General features: G+C 32.5%; 1 protein-coding gene across 3 annotated transcripts in view; it reads left to right on the top strand.

Moving 5' to 3' along the window:
* LOC118186032 (uncharacterized) overlaps nt 1-22,126 on the top strand; it is a 191,495-nt gene that overhangs the window by 88,466 nt on the left and 80,903 nt on the right. For 2 of the 3 annotated variants that reach the window (XM_035356014.2, XM_035356015.2), the window contains exon 2: nt 10,018-10,102. The exons of the other annotated variant lie outside the window; for it this stretch is intronic. The gene's annotated coding sequence lies outside the window, so the exon portion shown is untranslated. The remainder of the gene's footprint in view (nt 1-10,017; nt 10,103-22,126) is intronic. 3 annotated transcript variants of the gene reach the window in all.

The following is a 22,126-nucleotide window of genomic DNA, read 5'->3' on the forward strand; positions in this document are numbered from 1 at the left end:
AATTTTTGATTAGCAAACTCAACGATTTCAAAGCGAACAATGGCAACACTGTACGAAAAAAAAAGAAACATTTTTTATCTCCAGCGGGCGAGACTCTGTATCGGAAATTCTAAAGATAGGCTCATTTTAAAATTATTTTGAGATATTGCTGTTGAATTGAATTTTTATGGTTTTAAGTTCGGAGAACATGATATTTAATAAGTAAAGGTAACACACAAAACGGGGGGGGAAAGAGGATAGAAAGAGAGAGAGAGAGCCCCTTGTTGGCATAATATAAAATCTGAAAGCTTTCAGAATTTCTTTTTTTCCCTTATTACTTTGCTTCATTCCATTTCTACTCTCGTCGGTTACTTCCAGAACGCGCAAACTGGTTAATGTATCTGAGCTCGACAGAGAGATTTTATCAGATATCGCTGACCTTCTCGTTGTTGAATCTCTTAGCGACTGAGTTTCTGGAATTGATTTTACATTGCTATCCGTATTTGCTCATGGAAGTTGAGGGCCTGCGCAAAGCTTGTAGTCACACTTTGTCGTGTAAATTTAATATCTGAATTTTACTTTAACGTGTGTTTCTGTTTTCTCGCAAGTTGCGGGAATTTAGAATATAAGAATTTATTTTCTATTGTTGAATAACGATCCAATAAAACGGTTTATTTCAAGCCGTTTGAGTTGGAGTTATTTTAGTATTTTAAAGTTAAAACGACGTCATACTGATCCAGGAATGAACATTCAGATTAGGCGGGGTCCGTATAACACGGGCAAAATTATTATAGTATGAAATACCGCTTTATTTGAGTCATTTCTAAAATTGGAACTGCGTCTTCGAGAAATCTTCAAGAGATGTTGTCTTGTGCAGTCGTTTTGAAACACTGTGTAAGAATTCGCAAAGTGTTTAGTTATTTTGTAGAGATATTAAAAGGAAAAACAAATTGATTAAACGGAGGGAGATTCAAACTTTGTAATGCAAGCCGTTTGCGCAAATTTCATGTGTTTATGTTGCTAACTTTTTTCCGTGAAAACAAATTTTCTCCTATCTTTCTTTTAAGCGTAAAATAGCTTTGTTGGTTGAAATAGGATTTATTTCTCTTCAGAATTATGCAAAGTTTGGAGGAGAGGGAAATCAAGAATTCTTCTAAGAAAATATTCTCTTTATGAAGCGTAATGGCCATTTGCACGAACATAATACTTTTTAGAGAAGGAAATTGAAGTAACTAAAGAAAGTATAACTTTCTTTTTGATTAAGTAGCACGCAAAGGAGAAGTGTGTAAGTTCCTTATCTTGTTTAAATTGTTCAGCAGCTAATGAGTCTTCAGTATTTAAGCCTCCTCTCTGCAACGTTTAAAATATCTAAGAAAGTCTTATTTATGAGATATGATTTGCATTTATATTGTTGCGTTTTTTCTCTTCCTTTACGTTCGTACGAGGTTCGTGCGGATTTGGAGTGAATGAGAACAGGAGCACTTGATGAAGTATCAAAACACACTTTATTTATCCAATATTAATCAGGACAGCTCCAAAATCACGTTTACAGTTGTCAAAGAACTACTACAGACACGCTGTAACAATCAGCCTTCAGGCAATCAGGCTATAACGGTGAGGACAGCTTCACTGCAAAGCACCAGAGTACAGCTCCCGACTCTGCTCGGTACTAGCTCCGCATTGACTAACATTTCGCGGACCAGCAGGGTTTCTATAGCTTTTGGCTTGTGGATCTTGGATCATATCTTTACTGCTGGCTTTAGCTACTAGGAGCTCTTATCAGTATATTATCATTTTACCATAGGCCATAAAGTTAAAAATTTAAGAGGTGTATTTAAGAATACACCGCGCCCGAAGGCGAGATCAATAAATGAGAGAACTCATAAAATAAGTTTTGCTAAATTGCATATCATGGCATAGCATGGGTGATTATATAAATGGTGGCGAGAAGCGAAATGAAAGTCTAAATAAGCTTCTGGGTGAATCAAGAAGAGCAGAAACACGTGATCAGCGTCCGGCATTTAGATTGGTCGAGGAGTCAGAGTGCGAAAAATGAAGTTTTTTTCTAGTTTTTGGAAATAAATAAAGTTCGAACATAGTAAAAGCAACATCTGTTTGTGTCTTTTGAAACACTTGAAAATCTTCTAAACTTGCGATATAATCATTAAATGAATAGGAAATTGTAAAAGGCGAAAATAAGGTCATGTAGCTCACTAGGGCTAATGAGTGAGAGTAAGCATTTGGTGTTACCACGAACTTTGATTTTAAAACACACGATACGAAATAGTAAAAATAAAAGTAAAAATCTTGGTTAAATAAGTAGTTAAACGAAGAATTTATCGATGAAAAATAAAAGTCCTAACTTTGCAAAGTTCATCTTTCTTGAATAGTAACTGTAACTGCAGAGGAATAGTAATTTTTTTTAATTTCCCCCCCCCCCATTATATACACTACTACCACTAAGAATTGTGGCGGATCGTTTGGCTTGTGTTCGAGAACATTTTGGGCTAAACTAGTAAGAATTCGTTACAGAAGTTTCTCATTCATATCGCCAATTTTGTCGCCAAATGGGCAAATTATCGCCAAATGTAGCAACCCCGCCTTCCTTTGCCTTTTTATGGTAACCCTAAACCTGGTTTGCAGGGAAGCTATCTTACTGCGCCTGGACATTTCGTAACAAATATTGTTTTTAATTTTCGTATACATATGTTAGTTTTTTTTATATAGTGTGCAGAATTCGAAGATTTAGGTGTGTGAATAGACCTGAAACATGGACACTTATTTACCATGAGATGGACGCTCACCTGTCAGTAGCCAGTGGGTAAGATCCCTGAACACTGGTTTTTCGACCTGGGTTTAAATCCTGGCAGACGGGCTGGCTGCAGGTGTTTTCGTGGCTGCAGGCTGGAGAAATACATTATATGTAACGCAAATATGAGCCAGTAGTAATTAGAAAGTCTCCCTCGTCATGTTCTGTGCCCCAATCATTAATCGGATCAGGGAAGTGGAAGACATTCTGATGGGATAGCCTTGTTAGTGGTTACATTCATATGAACTCATAAAGATCACTGCGCTGTTTAAGGAAGACTTAAGGAGTTCCAAAAGCTTCCAAAAGACTGAAGTTCAAAGATCTAGCAAACAGAAGTTATAACAAAACAAAACTGTAGAAAAAAGATGCACTTCGGAGTCTCAAGTTCAGTGATCTAGCAAACAGAAGTGTAACAAAACAAAACTGTGGAATAAAGAAAGATGCACTTCGGAGTATCAGTTCAATGATCTAGCAAACAAAATTATAACAAAACAAAACTGTAGAGTAAAGATGTGTAGAGACATTAGGTATTTTTTGGAAGCAGGCAAGATGAAAAATTAACAAACGCCTTTGCTGGCAATTGAACCACGGATCTCTGGAATACCGGCCCAGCGTGCAGAACCACTACACTACGAAGGCACACTAGGAAGGCTGGAGGAATACCTTATATACTCCCCCTTTTAAAGGGCGACTGGGGTTTTAGGGGACCCAATATCCAATTCCTGGGTGAGGAGAATCATCATTCAACACCTTTTAGTTCAGCCGCTAATGTAGTGACATAGATATTTTTTGGAAGCAGGCAAGATGAAAAATTAGCAAACGCCTTCGCCGAGAATCAAACTACGGACTTCTGGAATATCGGCCCAGGGTGCAGAACCACTACACCACGAAGGCACGCTACGAAGGCTGGAGAAATACCTTATAAATGTACTTCGGAGTTTCAAGTTCAAAGATCTGGCAAACAGAAGTATAACAAAACAAAACTGTAGAGTAAAGAGGGACTTTGGAGTTTCATTGACAATCATTGAAAACTCTGGATCCAGCTTGAAGTTTTACCATATTAATGACGTAACTAAGGTAATTCTTTCATCTAATATTAAAGTACGAATTTATACAACTATGACATAAACTGAAAATTCATTCAAAAATCACAAAACTTATTTAGGAATTTATTTCTATCATGGTAATTTCGAATGAAAAATTGTCGTCAGAAAATTATTTTTGCTTTGAGAAAAACTCAGTTTCTGTTTTTCAATGAGTAACGGAAATTTCAAGTCCATTTACTAGGAGGATTTCTCATGAAATAGAATTTTCTGTATTTTCACTTTTAAAAAAAAAAGGAACTTAATTTCATTGCCAGTATAATAAATGTGATACTTTGTAAATATCACATAAATTTCAAATATTTTCTAACTTTAAATATCAGTTTTTGTACTGATTTTTTTTTAAGTTGCTTAAGTTTTTATTGATTATTTTATTATTTTATTTTTCATATTTTATCTTCATATATGCATAGAATTAGTATTAGTAAACTCATTTCACATGATTTATTTAAGTTCCAGATATGTTTGTTTGTAATATAGACTACTTTTATGTAAAAGTGGCATATATTCGAAGTAATTTGTCTTCTGTTATAGATACTTGAACTATTCTGAAAATAAGTACTGGAAGATATCGTATGAAAGCTGAATTATTAGTTGATGAAGTGTAAGCTTTTTGTAACGAGATAAAAGGACTGAGAAAGTTAAGATCAAGTCTTAAGCGTGGTATTTCGTGACTAGAGTGCATTAGTGGTCTTCTTTATGTTCATGTTGATTAAAGCGCATTGTTAAGCAGTTTGCTTGTGCTTCCTGTGTAATCAATGCTAAAGTCATACACCGTAGATGAACGTGAAGAAATTGTCTTTACAGTAACACATGATTTTATATTCATAGAATGATTTAACATGTTTTCTCTTCGTTTATAACTAGTATTTATTACTTGAACTTAAATGTGGACAAAAATTAAGGGGGCACAAACACCATAAAACCTTTAAGATCTTTGAATATATGACTGTTGCAAGAATTGGGATATTTTATTTATTTTAAAAGCAATTACTTCCAAACTTTCACAGCTGACTACATAATATAGCTACTTTGTGAACTAGTAACCAGAAAGTTTGTGTTGCCACAAACATTTTTATAATTTAATCTGGTTTGTGACAAAAATTTTCTAGGCGTTAACGTCATGTTTCCACCTTGCCCACACAATTAGAAACATTCTGTTGCATAATTTAAATCCATATTTAATATATGCCTTTTGCAATATTTTAAAACTACTGCGGACCAAAAATCCTGAGAATTCCATGTTAAATTTTTATTTTATTTGGAGTTGAGTTTATAAAATGTATTTTATTAAGAAAAACTGTAATGTTTTCGTGCATAAAATTTTTTAATATTAAAATTTTCATCAGACTTTGGGTTCAGTTAGACGATAGTGCTCATATAAAGAATTCCGTCAAATTTCAACTATGTACCATTAGCCATTTGTAAAATACCATTCGCGCAAGGTGGAAACATGACATGAACGTATAAAAAATTTTGTCACAAAGCAGATTAAGTTATAAAAAAATTTGTAGCAACATTAACTTTCTGGTTACTAGTTCCCAAAGCAGCTGTATTATGTAGTCATCTGTAAAATGGTGGAAGTAATTGCTTTTAAAATAGATAATATATCTCAATTCTTGCAACAGTAACATATTCGAAGATCTTAAGGGTTTTAAGGTGTATGTGCCCCCTTAAAATTGCAAATTAAAATCTTAAGGAAGGCATAATTTAGACATAACTGATTTAGTATATCATTTCAAATTTTAAAAATAAATAACTAATAATTGTTTATAATTAGATTAGTTAAGAGGATTATCACAAAAAGATGAAGGCCGGGGGGAGGTTTATTACTGAGATTTATGAACACTGTTACAAATGAAACACAAAATCAGCTGCGAGAAAATAATTGTTTTATATTCCTTTTACAAGAAATCGAGTTCAATGGAACAAATGCCATGAAAACCGAATGGTTGCTAATTTTCGACTAATGAATTATTTTGCTTTTATTTAAGTTATGCACATTTTACTTCATCCGCTGTTCACTCAATATTTTGGATTGTACAGTTTTGCTGCATTCTGCTCTGAAACTATTGCGTGAGTTACTGATATTTCTCAGTTTACTGTTGGATTACTATATTGTTGCGAAATGCCCAGCGGCTGCGCATTGAGATAAGTCTATCTATCATAAGAAAAGCTCTTACCAATTAGTCTCCAGCTGTCTGTTGCTGTAGAAACGAGCCTTGACCCATTTTCTGAAACGATGTCTTGAAGATTTATTTTTCATGCCATCTTGGCGCATTTAAAGATGAGCTGGCAACCCTTGGTTCGTCCCTATTTAAAATATACTAGCCCTGTTGCTATGGCAACCCCAACCTGCCAGACATAGTAGCGTGAACTGTTCTTCTCGTAGACAGACAGTAGCTTCTCCGTAAAGCGGTCGAAAAGAATGGACTTAGATTTAGCGCGAAATGGCCGATTTGGTGATGTTTGGGGACATGCTATAGACGGAGGAAGAAAATCTTAGAACGCATTTTTAGCAGTTTTCTTGGGGAATAATCTGGAAGGTAGGTTAAAACTATATATATCCTGCCTGTACGAAGAGGAAGTAGTGTCTTGAGTTCAGGTATTAATTTCAGAGCGATCGACTGAGTCGGGAGCTGTACTTTAGTGCTTTGCCGTGAAGCTGTCTTCATCATTATAAGCCTGAAGTCTGTTTCCACGTGTTTCACGTAATTTTTCGACGAGTATAAAAGTATCTTAGAACTGTCCTGTGTATACTGAAAAATAAATTGTATTTTGATTCTTTATCAAGTGTTGTCATCAATTACTCCAAATCCAAGAAACCGTAGAACGCAACAATATGTAAACCCAACGTATATATAAAACCAACGTGTAAGTCAATACATCTAAATGCACCCTAACTTACTGAAAAGCATAGCTTCATATCCTGCTTTCAATGTGCTCAGAGAACTTAAGTAGCTTCCAGCTGGGTGAAATTATTTAGAACAGAGCTTGTTTTGTTGTAAGTTTTGAATATCTCAGGTAATTTATTAAATGTTTCTTTTAAAAGTAAAAAAATCGGTGTATTGATACTTACTATAAACACAGCACACTGGGATTTAAAGTATGTTTGAAAACGTATATTTTATCAAACTTTCTGAAGGAACAGGTACTTCAGTAGACAGGATAATTTTCACTTCCTTCTTATGACTCTTCAAAAGCTAATAAAGCGCTGGAATATGGGTACTGGTTGAATGTTTATCAAGTGAAGTGCTTTTGTGGAGAAGCGCCTGCTTTTAATTCATATACCAGCTACTTATTTGCACATGCTGCAAATATCGTTCCTAGTGCGTATTGCTAACTTGGATACATACATGTAAATTTAAGGTTAGTTTTTTTAGGTAATACGCAGCATTTTCCCCACTATTGTAAAGCCTTTAAATCAAACCAAGCTGATGTGGGTTTTTTTAATTTCACAATTTTAAACTCAATATGACTTTGAAATAATTCCGTTTTTAGCAGTATGTGTATATAGTAGTTACTAAAATGAAAGAAATACATTATGCAAAACTATTCAAGATTTAGTGGCAATCTAGACATTTTAACGTTAAAATTACAGCCAAGTTATGGCGTTGATCTCTGATTGATGTATCTGGCAGAAAACATGTGGCGGATTTGGGTTTACTGCTATAATTTTTTTATCAAGAAAATTGTTACTATGATTTTACTATAATTGTCAAGTGTTCTATGCAAGCTTATCTTGAGATATTGTGGCTTCATTTTGCTGTAATAAAATGCGTGGTAAAGCGAGTCACATGAATTGTTTATTTATCCATCGTATGTTAAAATTTATATGTGCAACTAGACGTACTATCTTAATTGATGAAGCCATAAGACTGTTTCACTTTCTTATCATTAGTGTATTTCTGGACGAGTATTTTCCCGAATGTTCTCTCACCTGGGTAGGAATAAACCTTTTTTCAGACTATATTGCCGTTCGACATGTCCTAGAAGAGTTCAGCTTTTAATTAAAAATGGGGGGGGCGGGAATCTGTAAGCTTTCAAATTTTATATTACGCCTTTTTTTTTTTTTTTTTTTTCAAACGTTTTGCGTGTAACCTTTATTTATCAAATATCATGTTCTTCGCACTTAAACCATAACATTTAATTACACTGCAATATCAGAAAATATTTCAAAAGAGCATATGTAGAATTATCTCCAGCGTGCGAGAACAGACTCGCTGGAGGACAAAAAAATCCGCCCTCCCGATACAGTGTTGCCATCGCTCGCTTTGAAATCATTGAGTTTGTTAATCAAAAATTCTTTAACGTTTTAAAAAAAAACATTAAATAGATAATAAAACAAATTCTAGATCTTAAATTTCTGCTTCCGGATGTCCATATTCGAGTAGAGGATTAATGTTATTCAAAATTTGATGTCTCTAGGTACCGTAGTTTTTTCACAATGTAAAAAATATACCTAAATTCATGCAGATTCTTCATGATTTAATTTCTTTAAATATAATGCGGGGCTCTAATATTTGGTGGCAACAATTTGAAAAGTGAAACGCCGTTTTATAGTGAATGTCGCAAAGTACAAAAAGGAAATTAATAGTCCTTCGGGCTTAATTTTTTTTACATTTATAGGTAGTTGTGCGGTTTTAAGTTGTCCTCATTGCGATACTGTAATAATGAAAAAATTTGAAATACTGCGAGACTTAACCATCACTATATTAAATTTATGAAACCTACCGAAGTAATTTAATGTCTGAAGAATGTGAAATTCATAAAAGTTTTACTAGTTGAAATTTAAATAACAGTCTCTTCCTGACTTTAGTAAATAAGCCTTTGAATATTTAGGGTATTGACAGCTATTTAATATAATTTCATGATAATCATTATAAACAATATAAAGTATTGCTAAAATAACCAGAATGTAGCAGAAAGATGCAAAGCGAGTAAATGTAGTTAGGAAATAGGAGCCGATATGGTCGTTGAATGCAGCTCTCTGAACAATAAGTATTCGAAATGTAAAATAGCATAATATCCGCGAACTGCACAAAATGGATGAAGTGCAATGCTTGCGAATACATGTGAACATCTTTAAGTATTATATCAGAAATAATTAAAATTCGATTCTTCTTGTTTTGATAAAACATTAAAGGCATACTTTCATATTATTCTGGTGAAGAAAATTGACCTTCGGGTTTTGAGGCGTCTTTTCGTTCGAATTAAGATAAAATTTGCTTGGATTTAGTCTTTGTAGGGAATGTTACTTAAAAGGAGAGATAATTTCGAAGTTCTGTAGTGTGCGTTGTAAGCAATGAAAGTGTTTATTTTCAACCCATAGTTTTAAATACCCAGTTTCGAGAAGAAATTTCTTCATTTTCCACCTAATATCTCCATCAAAGCCTAAAGCTTTTAAGAGAATTTTAAGATAACTAAATTGCTCAAGATAGGTTGGAAAGTATATAATCTCGTAAGGAGTACCTTTAACATGGCCTAAAGTAGTGACATTTTAGCTAACGGGGCAATAGTTATTATATAACGCTGAGTATTAGATTAGATTGTTAAATTATTCTATTGTGATTTCAAGAAATTATGCATTTTAAAATGCAAGCAGTCTGAAAATAGCGGTGGAATGTAGTTTTCGTTTGTGGAGTAATAAAACTTATACCAGATCTCGAAATAATTTCGTAGATTTTTAAAAATAATGCAATATTTATATTTAAATTTAACAAACATTCTCTATTATTCTCTATTTATCGTAAAAGGCAAATTTAAAGTTAATTTAAATGAAATTTAATGCAAACAAATAAATGATTAATTATTGTTACGAACTAATCTACAATAACATTTAAATTCTGAGAGCATATGTAAATCAAGTGCAAGTATCAAAATCCATGAATAAATATAAAATTCCGAAAATTATTTAATCCTAAAAAATTTATTTAGAAAAATGTATAAGTGAATGATTGTTGAGCAGGCAGAAGTATATTTGTTTTCATAAGAAAGTTAATTACCAATTTCTTGATGTTTTCAATTGAAAATTTTAAATTAAGAAAACTTCACTTACCTTTTTTTCATCCGAATGTATAGAGTTATTAATTCTTGCAAATGCTACAATATTTTTTTTTCTTTCAGACGGCCAGAATTCTGAATCGCTTCATTATAAACGTGTTTTCGGATCATTCTTGAAGTTGCGACTTTTAAAGAACAAGTGCAGTGGGTAAGATAAATCTTCGTGAAATCTAAAGAATGAATTCGTTGCTTCCGATCCAGCGTCTTGGTATACAATTATAGGCACAGTGAAAAATGTAGTGGCATTACATTCTGATAACAGAATATACAGTTAATTCTTCTAAATCTTGAAATTAAGGACCTCCTTCATACCTAGATTATAATATGCTGTTAACCTTTATATTCACTGAACGAACTTTTTATTGCATTATAAAAATAGATATCGGACATTAAATTGGTTATATAAATAATTTTATAAATACTTCTTTCATATCAACGAAAACATCAGACCAGCACCGCTGTCCATTGAAATGCACGGAACATCTTCGGTCATAATAACAAAATAAAATTGAATTTTTTCTGTCACATTTATAGGAAACGTTGTTTACTTAAATTCAAGATATAATTTAGTCTTTATTATGTAAGCTTTTATAAAGAAATAGGAAAGATGCATTTTACTTTTCCTTTTAAAGAGAAATTTTAATTTTAGTTTGGAATTACGTTTTATTTTGAGAATTATTTTTAACTAGAGAATTAAGCATGCGGCTTCTATAAAAACTACATGTTTCATTTTTTTATTTCCTGATTTCGAAAGCTATATACTTATTTCATGGCTTTTGTATCTGATTATCATAATAGGTGTTCTATTCTCCAAATGCTAAAATCTGGATATCGAAAACATGTCTTTACACCTCTTTTTTTTTTTTTTTTTTTTTGATAACAGAAATTTTTTGGAGATTTCCAGGGTATTTTTGATGGATGACTGTATTCTTGGTTCAGTCAAGGGCTGGGCGTGTCTATCTGGAAGAGATTTGTGCCCCTTATCTGGGGCTGTGATTGTATAGATCCTTTGAAATCCCTAAAGGTCAAGTTGATTTGTATCCTAGGCAGTCTTAGACGAATATCTTGAGGCTTACTGTCACTGTTGATGTTAAATTGTATCTCAATCTACGTAGTATTCTATATTCCAGAGTCATACGTTACATTGTTCTGCTGTGGGGAATTTTGATCGTCTTAAGAAAAATGGAATGCAGAAAATAAGGTCAAAGGTATTTTTTAAGAAGCAGGCAACCTTCAAGCGTCTTTTCTTGCTTTATTAGGAACCTTTTAAAATACTTTGCGTCAGAAGGGATTTCTATCAAATTTCGTAAATTATTGATTTTTCGGGTAAATTCTGAACGGGATTCATAATGGACTTTTCTGCTAAGAAAATATGTTGTTGTAATGGGATACTCTGTGAATTACACATGACTTTTTTTGAGGGAAAGAGGGTGACGCATTAATGCACGCTAATGTGCATTTGCGGAAAGAACAGTCGTAAATTTTAAAGGGCAAAGTGTAGCGTTATGGAATTACCTTGCGGTCTTGGAAATTGTCTTTTCAAAGCACCAAATTGCCGCTGATTACAGTTCTGCTTCTCATTTTGCCGTATCATGTTTCAGTGCACCGTAGTCGTTTTCCATTCTTAGAACACCCAGAAAGGTGATTATTTTATGCGTAAAAAATTAGGTGATTATTTTATGCTTCTGTAATTAGATCATTAATGAAATTAATAAAAAAAGTAATATGGAAACTTTTAAAATATACGAGAATGGTATTTGAATAATTGTATGCAGGGATTCCTTGAGTTTCGAAATTCATGAGAATATTATTCTAAACTATTTTCTTAACAATTGGCCTTAACAACTAATGGTTAAAAAATGATTTACAAAAGTGGTATTCATACAGGGATCCAGCACAATCGAGAGGTTTCGTAATTGCTTTAATTTTTATTTGTACTTCATTAATTTTTTTTCTAGATCTTCAGAAATTTTTATACTTTAAATTTATATGAAAAAATATGATATGGACAGCTAGAAGACTTCCTTGTACGGCGTATTAAATTATACACATGTTTTGCTGCATTTCATTTAAACGTATTTCCTCGTATTTCATTAGAGATACATTTTTTATTCAATTAATTCAGTCCCCACTGCACGGCAAGGCAAAAATACATAAAAACTAAAAACACCTTCATTAAAAACTGCAAAATACAGAAAAACATAAAACACCAACTAAAATTAAAAATAATAATAACAATTTAAAAATAAATAATAATAATAATAATTTACAATTAAAATTAGAGTGGCTAATCAAAAGCAAGCAATTCGGCCAGCGGATTAGGAGAAAGATTTTTAGGTGCACAGAACTAAAAGTTTACTTTTGGCCCCACTCGGCAAAAAGACTGAAGGTGCAGAAACTGAATTCACTATTCTGCTAAGTTTAAAATGTAAACAAATATGCCTGCGCCGTTAAGCTTAGTCGCGCTTAAGATTATTGATAATTTTACAACTATTGCATGCAGATTAACTAAAGGCGTAAAAACCTTAACCGAAAGATAAAAATAACATAATTCAATCATATTTAAAGGAAAAATGGACAATTTACTGCCATATAAGAATTAAAAGAAAAGAAAAACTGAACTCACCCCGAGACGTGTAACAGAGTGTGCGTGTGTGTATAATACTTTCTATGAGGTCGATTGCAACCAAAACGAGAGGTACACAACTGCATGTTATACCGGTCTCATATACAAAATTTCAAGGCTCTGAGGCTACTCGTTTTTGAGTTATGAGAGATACATACCTACGTGTGTACGTACAGACGTCACGAAAAAAATCTGTTTTGAATCCATTTTAAAATGCGTTGTGTGAAAAAGAGACTTTTATACTGCTCGCACGTACGAATACTACGCAAAATCTTCGCTGAGATGGATTCGAAAACGATGAAAATGGATATTTTCGTTGAAAATAACCCGAAATTTTTCGCGATTACAATACTTCTTTTACTTCGTGCAAGGAAGTAGAAATGTTTTTATCGCATGGACATCCGTTTAGAAAAGTGCTGCTTATTTTATGATGTAGAACAATCTGGGGGTTTCCCTTTTTTTTTTTTTTTTTTATAATTTCATAAGTTTTACCTGGTCTATAGCATTGCTACAGTAATTCATGCAATCGTGACAGGTATGTAGCGAGTTACCGCTATGTTTGAAATAGAACGACAAAGTTTTATGAAGGTTATAGAACAACATTTTTATCTAAACACCGTTTTGAACATAACAGCATGACTTTGTGCTACATTGACCACAGCCTGTTTTAATTCAAGTAAATAAGAACGATCAATTAAATTAGACGTTGATCAGGACTTTAAGACGGCCAGTTGATTACTAATTTATAAGCTGTATCAATAATTTACTGCCGCTTCAGTCTAAGGTATAGGAAGCGAGAGAATGCAAAGTCGAGATTGATTGTAACTGCTATAGCTGGCAGAAGCTAACACGCTACGCTAGTGCCAGGAGCTCTCTCTCAAGATCCACAAACCTCAGCTTAATTACAAACAACTAATTTGCATTCTGGTGATGGATAGAGAAAGAAGTTAAAGTACAGCTCGAAATCGTAGACACTGGTTAAAATAAGACCCTTACAAGTTTTTATTATTTTTTATGTTGTATTTATTATTAGACTAAACGGGCGGTAGCGCAGAAGGACTATTAGTTTCGAAACGGCATTTTGAGTTGTTTCACTATAAATGTCCGTTTCACTTTTCAAATTGTTGCCACCAAATATTATATATGTTATTATTGCCCTGTATTATACTTAAAGAAATTAAATAGTCTGCATGAATGTATGTATGTTTCTCGCACTGTGAAAAAACGACGGTACCTAGAGCCATCAAAATTTGAACAACGTAGCTCTCCACCCAAATATGAGCATCTGAAAGCCCAAATTTGAAATTTGTTTTATTGTCTATTTCATATTTTGCAAAACGTTAACGAATTTTTTATTAACAAACTCAACGATTTCAAAGAGAGCAACGGCAACACTATACGGAAATTAACATTTTTATCTCCAGCGCGCGAGACTGTGAATCAGAAATTCTAAAGATATGCTGTTTTTAAGTATTTTGTGATATTGCTGTTGAATTGAATTTTATGTGGTTTAAGGGCGAAGAACATGGCAAGGTAACACACAAAACATTTAAAAAACGCCATATTATGCGCAGCATAAAATCTGGAAGTTTTTTTTTTTTTTTTTTTTTTTTTTTTTTTAATATCACTTTTAGTTTCTTTATATTTGGAAATTGTGATAGTTACATTTTGAATTTATATGAAAAAAATCTTTCGTAAATTGTGGTTTGCAAAACATCTTAACTCTTTTCTTATGCATGCTGTCTTCTTTATCAAAAATAAAATCTAATGAAGTTTTAGTCATAACTCGATTGCAAGCCTTTTTATGTGTATTTAAACAGATAAATTTTGATATTTTTCTATTATACTATTTTATGTTTATAAAAGAAAGCACTATTTTTAAATTTGGAATTCAGTTGAGATTTAGTGCCATTCAACAGTAAAAATTTAGTTTCATAATGTGGCAACAGCAAGAGTTATTTTTATTGAAGAAAAGAAGCAGAATATTTTTATATTTTTCAGATGTTTTAAAGAAATTTTTATCTTAATTTTTTTAATAGCATTAGAAGTGTTACACTATAGTTTTGTTCCCAGATAGCACTTGAAAAAAATAAATAAAAAATAAAATAAAAGCGGTGGGTTATTTATTTATTTTAATTTTTTTACTTAAGGGAAGAAAGATTCTAATGCAAGTTTTGCGTATGTTTTGGAAGGATTACAATTCGAATTTTCTTACAGTTCGGAAAAAGATCGAAAAACATCTGTTGTTAGGTGTTGATACAGCATTTATTCGAGGACGCAAACTGAAAATATTGAAAGATGTTTATGGATAAAAAGTTTGAAAAATGCAGACTTTGAGCAAATAATATGAATTGAACTATTCTTTAACTCAAATTCCTGCAGACTTTAATTGTTCAAAACCTTACTTATCTATTATTATACCTTCCTAAGAGATTAATCTCTATTGAATTTCTAGTAATAATCTTATTTTCGAATCAGAAGAAGATGGGTCTGTAAATGGATAAGTCATGTCTTATGAATTAAAATATTTGATTACTTTTCAGATGCCAGACCTCTTTTCAGTAATAACTATTCTAGGAAGCTAAAAGAGATATTTCCGAGATCGTTAAGAATTGCATTATTTCCATTTCGTGTTTGTTCTTTTTTGTTTAAAGTGCTCGAATTGCATTTTAGAGGGTATAGTTTTGGTAGAAGATTTTAAAAGTAATGTTATCAAAGTAAAATAGGTATTGAAATCCGAAAACTCTTTTCCTTTGCATTAATAAGTGTTCGAAAAGTTCATTAAGAATGGTTTCAATCCATATTTAAATATTCGAAGAGCATTTTTAACTTTGTGTTTTAAAAGTATTTCTTCATTGTGACATTTTGAGGGATTTTTAACTCATATGCAGTTAGTATGTCTCTACTGTTTATGAACTACGACAATTTTGTTCATAATTTCGTCTGTCTAGTGTTAGTTTTGCTGAGAAGGAAGTAAAATCGGACACAGACGAGCTTATTTAAAACTTTTGCAACAGCAATAAAGTAATGTGAATTGCCAAAGCTCATTTTAGCTAAAAATGTAATTTTTATATCAATACTTTCCTGTACCGTCTATTTCTTCCACCGTCGTTCAGCAGAATGCAAATTAAGTTGAGTTTAAATAAAGACGACTACTTATTCTATCGTCTTCAATTTTTCTTCTATTCAAATCATTTGACAATTATAGTCAGATAAAAAGAACAAAAAATCTAAGAGGGTTCACATTTTAACGATCGCAAGAAATGGCTCTTTTAAAGTTTAATGTGGTTTGTCACCAGCGATAATCAATATACATAGAGAAACATTTTATAAGACAGTAGATGAATATACGTTTAGAACTAACATGGGAACACTGTACATCTTCTATACATTTAAAAACTGAAAAAATATGTAATGTTATTGTATAAAAATACTTAGTGTTTTTAATTAGATGTCTAACGAATGAAATCCATTTTTATTGAAATCAATCAAATTAAAAAGTGAAAAAACGATATTTTTTAAGAACTGTATAAATTAAAAATTAATTAATAGCAGACAGAAATAATAATATTTTACGTTTTTCTGAATATAATAGACTCGAATGAAAAGTGAAACAACGCATTAAAGGGGAAAAATATACAATGTAATTTAGTAAAAATATTTAAGTTTTTATTTGATATATCATAATTAAATGCACCTTTATTTAAATGAGTCAGATTAAAAAAAAAATTTACTCTTAAGAACTACATCTGTTGCTTTTAAATAGCTTAGCTACCTCACCAATAACAGACAGATTGAATTTGAAAGATAAACATCATATATTTCTCCGAATGGCAACAGACTTAAATGAAATGGGAAACAACAAAAATTCACGTTTCGAGACTAACAGCCCTTTTGGGCTAAAAATATAAAAGCTACAAAAAAGGTCTTGGTTTCTTCCATTTAAGGAAATGAAATTCGATTATTGATATTTGTGGCAGGAACATAATTTTTTCAATACGCAAAAAGATCAACACGAATTATTTATATACTTATAAATAATTAAAAATGTAGTATTCTTGTTAACTTAATTCAGACATTTCTTATTGCTTGAAACAGTCTTTAAAAAAAAAAAAAAAAAAAAAAAAAAAAAAAAAAAAAAAAACGATATAAATGTGTATTTGCAACTGTTGAATTTTTCTGACTTCTAACATCGGCTCTAATAACAAAATTTAACCACCCATTGTATAATAAATGCATCAGTTACAGACACGCAGGACAAAAAGACAAGGCTTGACTGAATTTGAGATACAAATTCTAATAAAAGAGATATTTTACAGTGGCGGAATTCTGATATTTTTCGAACGGTCCGTTTCTATCAGATATCTAAAAATTTTCATTTTATTAATTTATTTATTTTCACTTCCTTGTACGAAATAAGGGAAGTATTATAATCACGAAAAATTCTGGCTACCATATTTCAACGAAAATATCCATTTTGGCCGCTATCGAATGCAATTTAACAATGTTTTTGCGTGACATATATACGTAAGGACAGAATGAAGGACTGTTTTTCCCCAAACGAATTATAAAACTCATTACGTATGCATATATCTCGCGTAACTCCAAAATGCGTAGCCTCACCTCCCTTTTTGGTTGCAATCCGCCGCACCAAAAGTATATACCGTATTTATGCGAATCTAATGCGCCATCGAATCTAATGCGCATCCCCATTTTAAAACTTTAAATAATAAAAAAATTGTTTGTCGGCGAATGTAATGCGCATCAATGGTAGGAGGAATTTATTGAATCTTATTTTATACAACAATGGATTTATACATAAAGTAGCAGAACATAGAATTAACCTATTAGTGGGCTATTGTCATGTGAAACAATCATTGTTAATTAGCACTACCGTATATACGGTATCTATCGTAAAATATGATCATGAAATAAATCGTAACATTTCTATCTAGCTAACAGTTTCTACAATCAGTGATTAATAGTAAACGTCTTTATTCACTAATGTTTTCATCACTGGAATCCTCGCAGCTCTCTTCGTCAGAAGCAGATTCATTTCTTCTTTCCTCATCATCGTCATCGTCATCCTCGGCGTTCCAGAGCACGTCATCGTCGCTGCCATTCAATGAATTTGAAATGCAGCATTTCTTGAAAGATTTTACAATCATTGGTGCTTCGATGCTTTTCCAGGCAGCAGAAACCCAGTTTGCAACAATATGCGGTGCAGCACGCTTAATTTTTCCTGTCGGGGTCAATACACGGTTTGGCTCACGAAACCAATTTTCGTACACCGCCTGAACGTACCCCTTAAAAGGTTTATTTATACTAACGTCCAGGGGTTGTAACACAGACGTCATCCCTCCAGGAATGATAACAAGATCACTGCCTAGGCTGTGCATCTTCTTTTTTACGTCGTCGATGAGATGACCACGAAATGCGTCCAGACAAAGCATTGATGGTGGATTAGAGAGCCCACCGGGACAGCGTTTCCATACATTTCGGAGCCAATCAAGCATTAATGATTCCGTCATCCACCCCTTCTCTTGGTTTCGAATCAGGACATTATCTGGGAACAGCTTTTCATTCTTAGGGGTTTTAGAGCATGTTTTAGGGCATGAAGATTAAGAAAGGGGGAAGTTTGCACCCGTCTGCTGTTATTGCCAGCATCACTGTTACGCGTTGTTTTTCACATCCCGAAGTTTTGATGATAACTTCCTTAGTCCCCTTTTCCGTAATGCTGTAGTTACAAGGCATATCAAACCAAATTGCCGTCTCGTCAGCGTTGCCAATTTGCCCCATTGAAAAATTCTTTTCCTTCCGAAGTGTGATGACATACCGCTGAAATGTTAGTAGTTTTCCCTCAAAATCTGCAGGAAGCTTTTGGCATATTGTTGTACGGCGTCTTAGAGATAAACCCATCCGCTTCATAAACCGATCCACCCATCCACGGCTAGCCTTAAACTCTTGTTTCGGTATTCCAAGAACTTCAGCCTCCTCTTTTGCTTTATTTCTTATGGTGTCACTAGTCACAGGTTGTCCATTCTTCCTCCTTTCACGTACAAATTCCAAAACATTTTCTTCAATTTTAGGGTGTCTTCCTTTGCGAGGGCCATTGAATTTCTTTCTGCTAGCTTTAGTGGCAAACAGTGCCAATTTCTGTTGCCGCCACAAGCGAACATTGCTCTCAGCTACGTTGAACTCTATCCCTGCCTTTCTATTGCCATTTTTTTCAGCATAAAGAATTACTTTACGTTTGAAAGTAGCGTCATGTGACATTCTTCTCTGTTTGCCCTCCATTTCGTGACTACGTACTCTGCATTTTGTATCCTCTATGCAATAATGTGTCAACGATAAATGTAACGGTAAATGTAGTCGAGAAATTTGGTTGACGTCATCGGCGAACTTTGCACTCGAATCTAATGCGCACCCCAATTTTGAATACTACATTTGGCCAAAAACGATGCGCATTAGATTCGCGTAAATACGGTATATATATACCCACTTTGTTACTCGGCTCAGTGAGTTTTATACATATATGAATATATATATATGTAATGATTTCAAATGCGTAGATGAAAGCAGTGGAACTCTCAACAGCTTACGATTGCATGATGACGCAATTTAGCACACGCATATCAAATCATCCTTTTTCAGAAAAGATGTTTCCTAATTATATTTGAATACATAAATTGCAATTTGAATTAGAACGTCATCTTAAGTAAGTAAGCAGCAGCAGCATGATTTAAAACCGTCTTGCCAGCAGGAAAGTAATGCGGCAAAAAGGGGAAGGTTATAGTACTTTCATAGGAAGAAGGCTGGGAGTGGAAAAGTTTCAGTTCAGAGTTTTGGTTTAGAATTAATTTGATTGGACAAGAGGTATCTGCATTAAAACGTTACGTAAGATAGAAAACTCTGGAACCTGTGAGAAGAGATGAATTTAGGGGTTAGATCATCAAATTTAGAATGTTAATTTTGAGATCATCAATTATATTTTGAAACAGCTGTCATATTTTGTTATATCTTACATATCCCCTCTTCAGAAGAAAGGTTGTGTGAGCAGAGTGGAAGAAAAAGCATTTGAGCAGCCAAATGTTAAAGTTATAATTGTGAAAATACAAAACATATTTCCTTTTTTTTTAAACAAAAAGTTATTGCCATAAAACTTTGACCGATATTTTGACATTTCATTGAAAGTCATAAAATTTTGAATTGAATTATGAATTTTAGCACTGTGTTATTTTTAAACAATAGTATATTTTAGAGTTCTGAGGTAAGAATGTCAATGAAATTTTGCAAAGTTCCTGAAAGTTCCACACAGTAAAAGTTCAAATATTTACACAAAGTAAATGCTCAAATAAAAATGTTTCCAATTTTTGTTGATGAAAATATTTCTATTATAATACAAATTAAGATCCAATTTTCATGTTATTTAATTATGTTTTTTAGGGAAGGTATTTTAAAATATAAAAATTTTGTAACACATCATTCATAAACGCAACAAATTTTAAACTTTTCACTATTATTAAGACATTTTAAAATTTACTTATTCTTTACAAAACTTGAAGACTCCACAACTTTCTCTAAATACTAGCATTTCCATCATATTGGTTTATCAGTTGAGCAAACTGGTGTTTAATATTCTTCACCAGTGGCCAAAAGATTTGCCAAATTAGCAGTTACTGTAGAAAAGACCTCCGTTCCTTCTATAGCGGCAACCGGCCTTTTTCGAACTGCTGTCATTCCATACGAATATTAAAAACACACTCCATTTTATGAAAGAATAAAAATATTTAGATTAAAAAAAATGTATTTTTTCATAAGGTGAGAGCCTTCAACGTTTATCATAAAAACATTAAAGAAATTCCTACAACTCAAAAACAATACTTTCATTCTTAACATACAGTAAAAATTAAAAAATATAAATTCATAGAAATTTAAACAATAGTACAAAAATCTTATTCACATTAGGAACCTTCCCTAAGTCAAACCTTCAAATTCTTTACCTAATTTTTATCAAATTCAATAATTTTTATTTTCCAATTCAGAAATGCAAAACTACATTTTAAATAAATGGTAAAATTTTTAAATTATTAACTTTGATCTCAAAATGACTTAAGCAAAATATTACCATTAATAAATCATAAAACAACGCAGTTACTTATAAATGCAAAATTACTTATAATGGAAAGTCATTCAAAAATACAATTTACTCCATTCGGAACTTAATACCCACTTCCCTATCATATTTGATGACGTATGATAATATAGCATTCTTAGAATATGAAGAATTTTCCGAATAAAGCACTGAACATGCAAGAGAGCACAAAATACTATTTAGCATTTCTTATTTCACTAATGAGGTTGATGACCTTCAAAGCACTTTGGATGTTTAATTTTGTTTTTACGCGATGATTGGAAATGAATAAACATTGTAAATATTCCAAGCGAGCGACAGCCAGTAACGATATTTCACTACGTTGGAGGCACTGACCTTGATTCGAAATACTTTTCACTTTTGAACTAACAGATACTCGATGATTTCAAAGCACTTTTAAAATGTGCCGTTAAATCACACACCGGAAACGAATTTGATGATTCACTGGTAGTTTGAGGCAGCAGAGTTCGAAGACCATTGGGGAAATTTGCACCAGATTAATCCTGTCTTGACTTTTTATATATATATATATATATGTATAGTCGTCTCACCTAATTGGTGAATTGGATTCTTATCTTCCATGTCTGCAATCTTTTAAAATTCTTCTCATTATGGCAACCGCTTTCTGAAAATTTTAGCTCATTGCTTTTCACTGACAAAATACATGTTTATGCCTTTGCCGTTTCTTTCCCTTGCTTTATATTTGGTCTTAGAACGATCTAATTTGATTCTCTATATAGTTTAAAAATTTTTTTTTCACCTTTCATCTACGAAGTTTTAATTCTTCTAGCTCAGTAGCTTAATAAAAAATGTATATGTTGACTAATAGCTATTCGCTATTTAATTTATTCTGTACATTTGCCTTACTAGGCGTGTATAATTTTTTACACCATTTTTGAGATTACTACGTTTACTTTTTACCAGCGGGCGCGTCGGGAAATGAAACAGAAAAATTGAGACTTAATATAAGTTATATAAAAATTCGGTTTTATACTCATGAAGTTTTAGGTGTTCAGTCTCAATTCTTCTTGTTTGGCGAAACGCGTTATGGAGTTAGCTGGATTCGAATCTCATTCTACATTTCCCTTAACTCCGTAATGAGAATCGAATTAAGCTAATTTACCATTTACCGCTTTTTTGTAATTTTATTTGTAAAACACAAATACAAATTTTTGTATTTTTCTAGAAATATTTGAGTATTCTAGTATATTTTTCAACATGCTTTCTAAATTTTAAATTTAAATTGTATTTCTCCTTTACTTTTTACTTCCTTATACGAAGTAAAAAGGAAGTATTGTAATCGCGAAAAGTTTCAGGCAGCATATTTCAACGAAAATATCCATTTTGACCGCTATCGAATGCAATTTAACGATGTTTTTGCGTGATATCTG

Source organism: Stegodyphus dumicola, chromosome 2, assembly GCF_044657685.1.
Source record: "Stegodyphus dumicola isolate Sdum_Otavi_A_Nest chromosome 2, ASM4465768v1".
NCBI lineage: Eukaryota > Metazoa > Arthropoda > Arachnida > Araneae > Eresidae > Stegodyphus > Stegodyphus dumicola.